Source organism: Pinus tabuliformis, chromosome Q (assembly GCF_031772625.1).
Source record: "Pinus tabuliformis cultivar Carrire ecotype Pingquan chromosome Q, CPIR1, whole genome shotgun sequence".
Lineage (NCBI taxonomy): Eukaryota > Viridiplantae > Streptophyta > Pinopsida > Pinales > Pinaceae > Pinus > Pinus tabuliformis.
In genome coordinates, this window is record NC_142296.1 from 658,763,439 (window position 1) to 658,775,043 (window position 11,605).

Here is an 11,605-nt window from a genome sequence, read left to right on the forward strand (position 1 = left end):
TACTTTTGAAAACTTGAGCCATGGGGTTCATTTAATGAACTTGTGACATAGCATGTGCTATTACATAATTTCAAAACCCACTTCCAATTCCATTAAATGTTAAAGGATACATTCCAAAATCTTTTTGTTAAACCCCCTACCCATACACTTTTCAAATTAAAAAGAACTTTAAACATTATTTTAACTAGAAACCTTAGCTATCCATTTTTTCATGATATTTTTAATACCCTTTTTAATTCAATGCCTAAAACAATGACATAACACACCACAATTCCTATAATCCTTAAATGAAAGTTAAACAAATATATGGATTTTTTTTTCTTCCTTATTTTTTATTATTTAACCAACAAATTGATTAGAAATTAATGGAGATTTTAGCAACACTAATTGCTTTGCATCATCTAATAAATTCAAAAGGACCAAGAGACCCAAATCATACATCACCTTCTCATTCCCAAAAATAATTAAGCAAAGAGTGTAGAGAGAATGAGGTGGTCTTTTGAATCAACAATGATCATCTTTAAAAGATACATATATATTTTTTTATTATTAAAAACTCTTTTGCTATTTATCCAATTTCTATTAATAATAAAATAATCATATTTAATTTTAAAGTCAAGACCAAGACAAACATCAAATTGATGTATGAGATCCACTTATGGGACAAGGGACCTTTGATGTATGAGATCCCCTTGTTTATGAGACAAGGAACCTTTAGTGTATGAGACCTCCTTGTTTGTGGGACAAGGGACCCTTGGTGTATGAGATCCCCTTATTTGTGAAACAAAAGACCCTTGGTGTACGAGACCCCCTTGTTTCTGGGACAAGAGACCCTTGGTATATGAAAACCCCCTTGTTTCTCAGACAAGAGACCCACCTTTGTACAACAATTAGGCTACTGTCTATAAAGATATACATACTCTACTCACCTTTAAATTTATACCTGTAATCTCTTAAGAAAAAACACATTCTCTCCATTATTAAATCCACTCAAATTAAACTGCTTATTTTTTAATAATTTACTTTCTTAGATTTTAAACTTCCATATAAACTCGTGGAGTATAATATTACCTAGCTCATTAGAAATAAAAGAGATATAAGTTGTTGGGGATCCCCAAATGCAAACTTATTACCTTCCTATACTCTTAATTGTAACCCAAAAGTTCAAAGACGAAAAGAGATATACGCTGTTCCGAAAGAAATCTTCATATTACAATTATTGAGGAACCACTTTTATTGAACTGAAAGCCGAAGTGCCTCACCGCCAAACCAGCGTCTCATAGCAGTGTAAGCCGTCAAACTCCGGCGCAAACACGGGTGGCAGGCGCCCCACCTTTGACGGCCTTTGTTTCCCGTGAACAGCCAATTCCCTTGATTTTCCGTTTACCTCGCTGTTCTGCTGGAAGTGGGGTTCTTCATTCTGCAAACCACAAAACAACCACAGTTCTAAATAAAATATAACCTCCACTTTATAAACAGAAGCTCTAAACAGATTCAGAATTAGAAGAAATTGCGTACATGGCGATCTGATTGATGGTAATGAGAATCGAACCCGCATAGGGCTCCGATAGCCTTAGCAGCAGCCGCGACGGTCGCCTGAGGCGCAGAAAATGCCATCTCCAACAACTAATTGACGGCCGGCAATCAAAATAATGGAGCCTACAGAAATGATAACAGCGATGCCATGGGAGAATACCCGCACGCTTTTAAATAGCAGCGGAAGAGAGGAAGATCCGACGTGGAAGAGAGATCCACGTGTCCCTTGCATCCATCTCCACGATGAATTGATCAGACGCGTCGGATTCTGATTGGATTGAGAAAAGTAAATGTGAGTCCGTGTAATTTAAGATTTCAGCGCTCCACTGCCAACAAAGCGCGTGACTCAGCCGAATTAAGGGGGTTGGAAATTTGCCAGACTTTTTAAAATAAAATATTTTGCGTTATCACCGACGGCAATATAATATAAAAGGAGGTTGGCGTGCACAGAAACTTGGAAAAAGAAAATAGTCGGCCACTGACGTGGATGGAGAGGCGTGATTCTCCAAGATTCTTGGCTACGTCATATATTTCGGTTTATTCCAAAGTATATAAATTTATATTATATTGTTCATCAAATCCGTTGCATGATTTTTACTTTAATTGCACATAATTATTAATATTTACCTTTCTTGTGACGCAATTAAATAAATTTAGATTTGACTTTTGAGGCATTAAAATACGAATGTATGCTCGTGAAGCAAAATAATATTAAAATAGATATTTTATTGATTTGACAAGTGATCGTCAAGATAGGTCAGCAACGCGCGTATGTATATATATATATAACTAATTAATTAGGTGAGAAGAATGTTCTACTTACATTAAGATATTTTCACCATAATAATTATAAAATATAATTAAATAATGTTATTTTAATTTATGAGATAATTATATTGTTGTTGAATTTAAAATAAGTTTCTAAAATTTTAATTTAATTATCAATATTTATTAGGTAAATTTTAATTATCAATATTTATTAGGTAAATGGTAGGATTTATTTTTTCTATAATATTTTAGAATATTTTTAATAATAATGATAAATGAAAGATTAAGATATATATGAAAAATAATTATTTTTTTTTCTAATATTCACTGTGCCGTCTTTATACATTTGGAATGAGGAATTTTGTTTACTCTAGAACTGTCAAAGTTTTGTTTACTTCAAGTAATTTTCTTACTTATCAATAGAAATATATAGACATATTTAAAAAAAAAAGTATTTTTTTACTCTTTTAATTATATTAATGCAATATAAATATGGGTTAGAGTTTGATGAGATGTAGTATTAATAAATGATAGTATTGATCCATAATATTCTAAAAATCTTATTTATAAATTAAATTTCTCTATAATAAAATTGTCATAACCTTAAAACTCATACCTATATATATAATGATGATAACAATTTTGATAATTATTTAAAATAAAATTATAATTTATTGAATTTTTATGATTTTCATTTTTAAAATAATATAAAATATATTATTAGATAAATATTTTAATATATATCAACATTTATTACCCAATTAGATTATATAATTACATTAATTATATATTAATTAATACATCTATTTAAATTTAAATATTAAAATATATCACACTGAAATAATAAATTTATAGGTTGAGTGGTTTTTCCTCACCTTTAGGATATGTTCAAGTAAAGTTTATATTTATTTTATGTAAAGTTTATATTTAATTTATGAGCGAGTTAGTTATGTTAATTGTTTTGTTTCTTTTTATGAGCTAAATTTAGTACATCTGCTTCACTTAGGGAGAAAAATGAAAAATGTACAGATATTATTTTAAAGAAATTAATAATTTTAATTAATTAAAATATTAATTTAAATAAAAAATTAATAATTTTAATTAATTAAAATGTTAATTTAAATAATAAAAAAATTTAGTGTGTTATTTTGTAATTATTTAAATAATTAAAAGATAGATGAAACTTTTATTGGTAGAATATTGTTAATATTATATGTGTTTGGTTGGTAGTAAAATAAGATATGAGATAATTTTTAAAATATTTATGTAATATAAAAAATTGGAGGATGAAAAATTAGTTTTTTATTTAATCTTTATTTGTGAATATTTGTAATATCAATAATTTTGACATTTTAAAAGTAAAATTAAAAAAATTAAAAAAACAAATTTCTCAATTTTTTTCAAATATAGTAATCTAAAACATTTTTTTTTATAAACCAAAATGTTTTAGTGGAATAATACCACCAATACCACTACCATCACCATCACCACTACTTTAATATTTAGTTACCATTACCGCTCCCATCATCATTATTATCATCATCGCTACCACTTCAAAATTTTGGTTAATTAATTTTAATAAATGTTAATTATCATTATTAACATCATCATTATTTTAATATCTTTGTTTTTTATTTTTATTTTTATTTTAATCATCATTATCATTATTACTCTAATATTTTGATTTGTTAATTTTAGTGCATCACCATTATCTTTATTTTAATAATTATAGATACAATTTTTTTATTTAATATTTATATATATTTAATTAAATAAAAATATAATATATATGTATATTTTGATGATGATGATGATGGTTACCGTCCACTGAGACCAAATTGGTCTATCAGACCTATAATTTTCTTTCTTAGTTTCTAATTGTCTGGCTCCTTGTCTTTCTTGGCGAATTGGTCTATCGGACCTATAATTTCTAATATTTTGATTTGTTAATTTTAGAGCATCACCATTATCTTTATTTTAATAATTATAGACACAACTTTTTTATTTAATATTTATATATATTTAATTAAATGAAAATATAATATATATATTTTGATAATGATGATGATGATGATGGTTACTGTCCACTGAGACCAAATTGGTCTATCGGACCTATAATTTTCTTTCTTAGTTTCTAATTGTCTGGCTCCTTGTCTTTCTTGGCGAGATTGGTGCTGTAGCTTTCTTTTTCTTCTCTACGGTCTTCCAACTTTCTTTATCTTGCATCTCCTTCATCTCTTCTGATTCTTGGGACATTGGTGTCTTAGCTTCGCGATCTATTGTGTTCGTCCTTTTGAAGATAGTCGGAGAAGAAGTTTGGTCTAGGAGATCTGCTTTGCTGTTAAATGGAGATTTATTTTGTGCGGTATTCGAACCCTCATAACTTGAGGGATTGTCGAGTTCACTCTTTTGTTGTTGGGCGGGGCTTTCCCCCTGCTTGTCTTGAGAGTTGTTTCTTTCTTGCCTAATTTCTTGTGATTCAGAGTTTTCTCGAGAGTATTCTTCTTTGATGACAGTGTAGTGTTCCTTTTGTGCTCCTTCCCACCATGTAGATCTGTGGTGATTTTTTCTAGCAGAATTTTTCTGGGAGGCTTTTGGGAAATTTTTGGCTAGGTGGCCTGTCTCAAAGCAGGATTGACATCTGAAGAGGACACTTTCATAATCGAGTTTCTGTTTCCGCACATAGTCTTTACTTGTTAGGTGTATTTCAACTGGGAATCCGACGCCAAAGTCCATTTCCACACAGATGTGCGCATAGGTGGTTCTGGCATATTCCTCTGTTTCTGGGCACCTGCAGTAAAATTTCCCAATTGCATTTCCAATGGCTTTTAGCGAAGAGAAATTCCAGAGATGCAAGGGTAGGTTTGGTAGTCTCACCCAAACTGGTGCTGAGGTTATCACTGTTGTTGAGGGATCAAATGATGGGTTCCATGGCCTCATGAATAGGCCCGATTTTTCCCAAAACCGAGGGCTGAAATCTAGAATGCATTGTCTACTTTCAGGGTTTTCAAAATCTACTATAAAGAAACCCCTAGCACAAGGGTAGATATTAATTGCATCAGGAATTAGAGGCTTCCATACCTCCAAGATCCAATTGTGGAGAGCTGTCAGCCGCGGCCAAAAACCAATATATTTTAATGCAGATTACATCTTTCAAGTACAATAATAATTAAAAAAATCATTATCAATATTTAATGACATGGTAATGTAAATGTAAATCATGATGTATTCCTAATGGTTAGAAAAATTGTTTTTAATATTAATTGTGCTAGAGATTAATTATTTCAAACTTTATGTTTGATAGTTTATTTATTATTAAGATATTTAAATGAAGGTTATTTTTTAGGAACACATGTTAAATAGTAAAATAAAAAATAAAATTAAAGTGAAGAATAAATTACAATTTGAGTAAATTTAATTTTTTTTGTTAAATTGTTGTTAAGTCTATTGGAAGGTGTATTTCTATTTAATTGATGAAGATTTTTATTATAATTTATTTATTATTATTATTATTATTTAAAATTTATAGAATTATTTTTTTGTTCAGTCTATTGGAAGGTGTATTTCTATTTAATTGATGAATATTTTTATCCTAAAATATTTTTTTTATGCAAAATTCATAGAATTTTATTGAAAGACAAATTTCTATTTACAAAATAAAGATAATGATTTTGACCATAAATTCATTAATTATTTTAATTTATTTTAAAAATTCAAATTATTAAAATTTCAAAAAATTTAAATAAAATTTTTATTTTATTTAATTTAATTCACTCTCTTAAAATATAATATATTTTTTTCATGAGAAATATTTTTATATTTTATATAAGGAATATACATATTTCAATTTTTTTTTTAAATATTCAAATTCAACCACAATTAGAAGTTATTACTACAAATCTCATGGTCTAACTTGTGAAAAGTAAAATTGAATGAGAAGGATAACAATCATTAACAATATTAAAATTATTGATAATATTAAAGCTACTATATAATATAATAAATAACAAAAATATTTAATTATAAAATGATAAATTCAATATTATAAAAACTAAATTTAATTCGTGTGTTTTGGATTTTTAATATGCTTCCTTAACCAAACATAAACATTTTTATGTTATACACCAAAACCAATTATAAATGAAGAAGAAGATGATATTATTATTATTATTATATATGTATTACAATTATGTATTATAGTTAACCAATGACCATGAACTAACATAGCTCTATAAATATGCACCAATCCATGATAAGCATCAAAACACTTACATGATACATCTCACATTGCTAAAATTAATTATAACTTTATTATTATTATTACTAATATATATCCATCTTAACCACAAGTTTAGAGAGGATCAAATCTTTTTAGGTGCAAACTTCTATTAGAGTGCACAACGGGTTTACAAGTTGAGAGATTTGTCCCCTTGCCTCTTAATAGATTTGTAGTTAAAATTATTAGATATATGTATATATTTTTTTTTGTCATTGTTTAGATTGCATTCTTGAATTCAACACCTTGAAAACTACTTGGCAATTTGGATTGTGTATACTACACAACTTAAACTTGCAATTTCAACAAATGTTTGCTAGATTTCATTTAAAATAGATAGAAAATTATCCGTGAAAAGGAAGCAAGGGGCCAAAATGTAGAATAGTGAGATTAACTATAAGTTGGCATTGAAATATTTTATCTATGACCCACATTGACTTTTTTGTAATTAATGATATTTTCAAAATGCCACATATTAGTTTTATATTTTGTAATTAATGATATTTTCAAAATGCCACATATTAGTTTTATATTAAGAATTGAATGAGTTATAAATTTTCTTTTTTTCCCATGTAGAAAGATCCTAACCTTCTATTAAGATATAAAAATTTACATGAGTACATGCATACAAAATTCTTCCATCCATCCATCATGAGCAAAAAAAACAACATTTCTCTCTTATTATTTTTATTATGAAGTAACTAAAATTTTATTAAATTACATTACTTCACATGGATATCTAAATATTTTATTTATGGTTGAGAGCGAGTGAAATATATTTACCATATCTTCATGCCAAACATGTACATTGATTTGTTTTTTATTATATGAGACATTTTTTGTTTGTTTGTTTTAAATTTAGAAATATTTTATTTTTATTTTAAAAGGGACATATGTCAACTTGAGGTTGAGCATAAAATACACATCTCCCTTATACTAGAATATAGAATGGGTTTCTTGGTGAAAGTATTATTTATGACAAGAATTAATATATAAATTAAATATATGTACATTTAAAAAATATATGTAACAAGGTTCTTAATAATGGAGATATACCATCATCTTTCCATGGAGATTGTTAATTTATAAATAGGCTTTGTTACAATACCATATGCCAATACCATGACTTATCAATACCACATGCCAAAAAACCATAATTTATTTCATATGACACTATTTTTTGTTTAATTAATTAATTAATTTAATGAAAAGAGAAAACATAACATAATTACTTTGAAAATAAATCTAAATTCCTACTATCTACCTAATAATTATTGATAATTAAAGTAAAATTATGTAAGCCTATTCCAAAATATACATGCATAGCGCGACGATATAAATTAAATGACTCATAAACACTAATAAGCATCAAAACACACTTATATACATTTGACATTGCCAAAATTAAAAATAAATTATATTTCAAGTAACAGGATTATAACTTTATTTTAAAATATTGTTATTATTATTATAATTTGTAACATCCCCGATAACCTCGTGTAAAAATTACATAGGATTATATTTTTTTAAGGAATTTACTAGCACGTAATATTCCCAAAAACTTATTCCATATTCCTTAACTGACCATTAGATAAAGTTATCGTCATTATATAAAGTAACTTTAGAAACAATTTAGCAAGCCAGATAACGTAACAACCATTCCTACAACATATTAACATAAAGCTTCCTATTGTAATCTTACATCGTTATCATTGTTCATTTAATTAGGCTAGTTAATCACATGTTTGATGATATAAGTGTCAACGTCATGCGAGGAAGTAGCGTCATTAAAATTTCATAATAGGAAAACACATCAATGGACACCGATATACCCTGGAAACCCCGTAGGGAAAAACCAACAAATGCTTATTTTATTAAACATTTCGTGCTGGTGTTCTCCCCTCACTTAATGGCAATAAGGGAGTCCATCTCTCGACCATTGTTAAAATATTACAATGAAATATCATCTTAAATTCAACATAACTAACTAGATGCTAGTACATTAATCATGATATCATTTACCCCACAATTCAATTGAACGCTTTGTCTTTGTGGCTTGGTTGTTTCCTACAAAAGATCATCCTACAGTTGACATTCCCTCAATCTTCATGGACCATTAGATCATTGTCTTCCATAATGTTAAATATAATTCACCCTTCACATATGTCACAATCATTTCCTGCAATTGCTATAATCAAAAAACTCTGATATCATGGTTATATAAAATATTTATCAAACCAATAATACATCTTTACTAGTGATGCTTCAAATATCTTTTCATGTGCATAAATAAAATGCATGTAGAGCATTAAGGCATGCTTCTTATTTTAAAATCACATAATTACAAAAACATGTCGATTTATCTACACATGTGTCATATCTATCCATCCGAATCTTCACATGCAAATAATAAAATGCATAAATATTACCAAGGTATGCCATCTATCCATACCTCCCATACATTATAGGGAATAGAATAGATACATTTTACCTTTTCCAACAAGAATACGATAACCTTTAAAAGAATCACCATGATTATCACTATCACCTCACACAACATGAAAATCTTTCTAAAATACAATCACCACAATTGCTATTATTTCTTCACATAAGAACACATTCTTTCTCCATAAGAAAACTACAATAACTACACATATTTTTTTAACATAAAACTAACACAAGCTATTATCTTTGTGCATGCAAATACATATTATTCTTCCAAAAGAAACTAGCCCAACAACTATTATCTTTGCAGGTAAACAAATACACTTTTACCAAAAGAAAAATAACACCATAGCTATTATTTTTGTGAATGCAAATACATATTCCTCTAACACAATAGCTATTCTTTTATGCATGCAATCCCAATTAACTATTCTTTTGTGCATGAAATACATATTTCTTCCTCAAGAAATCTATCACAATTAGCTAATCTTTTTATGCATGCAATACATATTTCTTTGTCGAGAATTCTATCACAATTATCTATCGTTTTTGTGTATACAAATACATATTTCTTTTACCAAAAGAAAATTAACACAATAGCTATGGTTTATGTGCATAAATAAACTTATTCTTTTTCAGAAAAACTAACACAATAACTATAGTTTATGTGCATAAAGACACTTATTCTTTTTTCAGAAAAAACTAACACAATAGCAATAGTTTATGTGCATAGAGACACTTATTCTTTTTCAGAAAAAGCTAACATAATAGCTATTGTTTCTATGCATAAGGACACTTTTTGTTTTCAAGTAAATTTAGCACAACAAATGCATTATTCTTCAATAAAATTGGCAAACGTACTTATCATTCTTGCATATAACTTGACGTGAGCTCTTCTCCATTTTCGCTCTTATCCACTTTCATATAGTCGCATTGCTTCCTACTGCGATATATTCTTTTAGTCAGTAGAGCTGAACAATATTCAAAACCTTGGTCGATAGAGAAGGCTATTAAAGGTTCATGTAAATGGTAGTATGTTGACTCAACATCACATTCCTTTAATCATCACTATTTCAAATCACATTGTTCACTTAAGCCCATGAATTTGATGCTCATAAAGGGTAATGTCGATCTTCGCCTTGCAATTTCGATTATAATACTTGTGTTGGATCTTGGCCATGATGTGAAACATCAAAATGTTAAGGATTCACATAACAATCAACCTCCAACGCATCTACCAAGAGAGAAATCTTGAGCTCTCACACTTGGCCTTAGAGTGTTGTTCAATAGGGATCTACATCTTGAAAAATGTATGAAGTACGCCTTCTTTGAAAATGTCGGACTAATAGATGTAAGGCAGGCGAAAGTTTGTGAAAGATAACCTATGAAAGAAAGGTTGCCTGAATATTTCGTAGCAACAACAAATTGGCAAAAGATGTGTAGAAACGATGAGAGGTGTTAACGCGCTTCCTCCCATCTCCCCTCCCTTCCGATTTTTTCATGGAATAGACTGTAAAGTAGTTCAAACCATTACCAAGAACCCCAACTAATTCTTGATGAAACAGTAGAAATATATTAATTTAATAATATTTTTTTTGAACATCGAAAGTAAATGTATAGTTATAAGGATATTACATACTCCTCCCCTTAAAGATAACACCGTCCTCAGTGTTCATTATTAACTTTTACTCATGACATAACAACCAAAAGAACCAATAATATTGCAAAGTGATAGTATTGACCTATAATATTGTAAAAATCCTATTTATAAATTAAAATTCTCTATAATTAAAAATAGGAACTCTTCATGGTTAAAAGTCATGAATCATATGTTTTTTTGTAAAAATACATATTTATTTAAAATAAAATTATAATTTACCATTTTTTTTTTTTATGATTTTTATGTATTATGAGATAAGTATTTTAATTTCTATCAACCATTATCACTAATTTGAATTATATAACTACACTAATTATATATTAGTTAGTTTTTTTATTTAATTAATATATCAATTTAAATGTAAATCTTAAAATATATCAAGTTGAAACTATAAAGTAAATCTTAAAATATATCAAGTTGAAATCATAAATTTATAGGTTGAGTGATTTTTTCTCATATTAAAGATATCTTCGAGTAAAGATAATATTTAATTTATGAGCGAGTTAGTTATGTTTATTGTTTTGTTTTTATGAGCCAAATTTAGCACATCTACCTCACTTATGAGGAAAAACGGACAAAGATTATTTCAAACAAATCAATATTTTTAATTAATTAAAATGTTAATTTAAATAATAAAAAGTTTAATATGTTATTTTTTAATTATTTAAATAATTAGATAATAGGTGAAATTTTTATTTGTATAATATTGTTCATACTATAAAAGTGTGTGTTTAGTGTGTGTTTAGTTATGGGACTCAGGGTCGATAAGGGCAAAAGCATACAGGTGTAGCGCAGGAATTCTTATAACTGCATATATCAGGGGACAAGCTTTTGTTATCAATTTGATAAATATCTATGCACCATACAAAAATAGACTTTCCTCTTTCAGTTCCGCATCTTTGAGCTAGACTCTCTATTGA

At 27.9% G+C, this 11,605-nt stretch overlaps 1 long non-coding RNA gene across 1 annotated transcript; it reads right to left on the bottom strand.

Annotated features, from left to right (window-relative positions):
* Nucleotides 1-1,210: 1,210 nt before the first annotated feature.
* On the bottom strand, nucleotides 1,211-1,678 carry LOC149221247 (uncharacterized). The gene is made up of 2 exons (XR_016248829.1): nucleotides 1,519-1,678; nucleotides 1,211-1,420 (listed from the first exon to the last, which is right to left on the bottom strand). It is a non-coding gene; the product is annotated as an uncharacterized LOC149221247 (long non-coding RNA).
* Nucleotides 1,679-11,605: the final 9,927 nt, after the last annotated feature.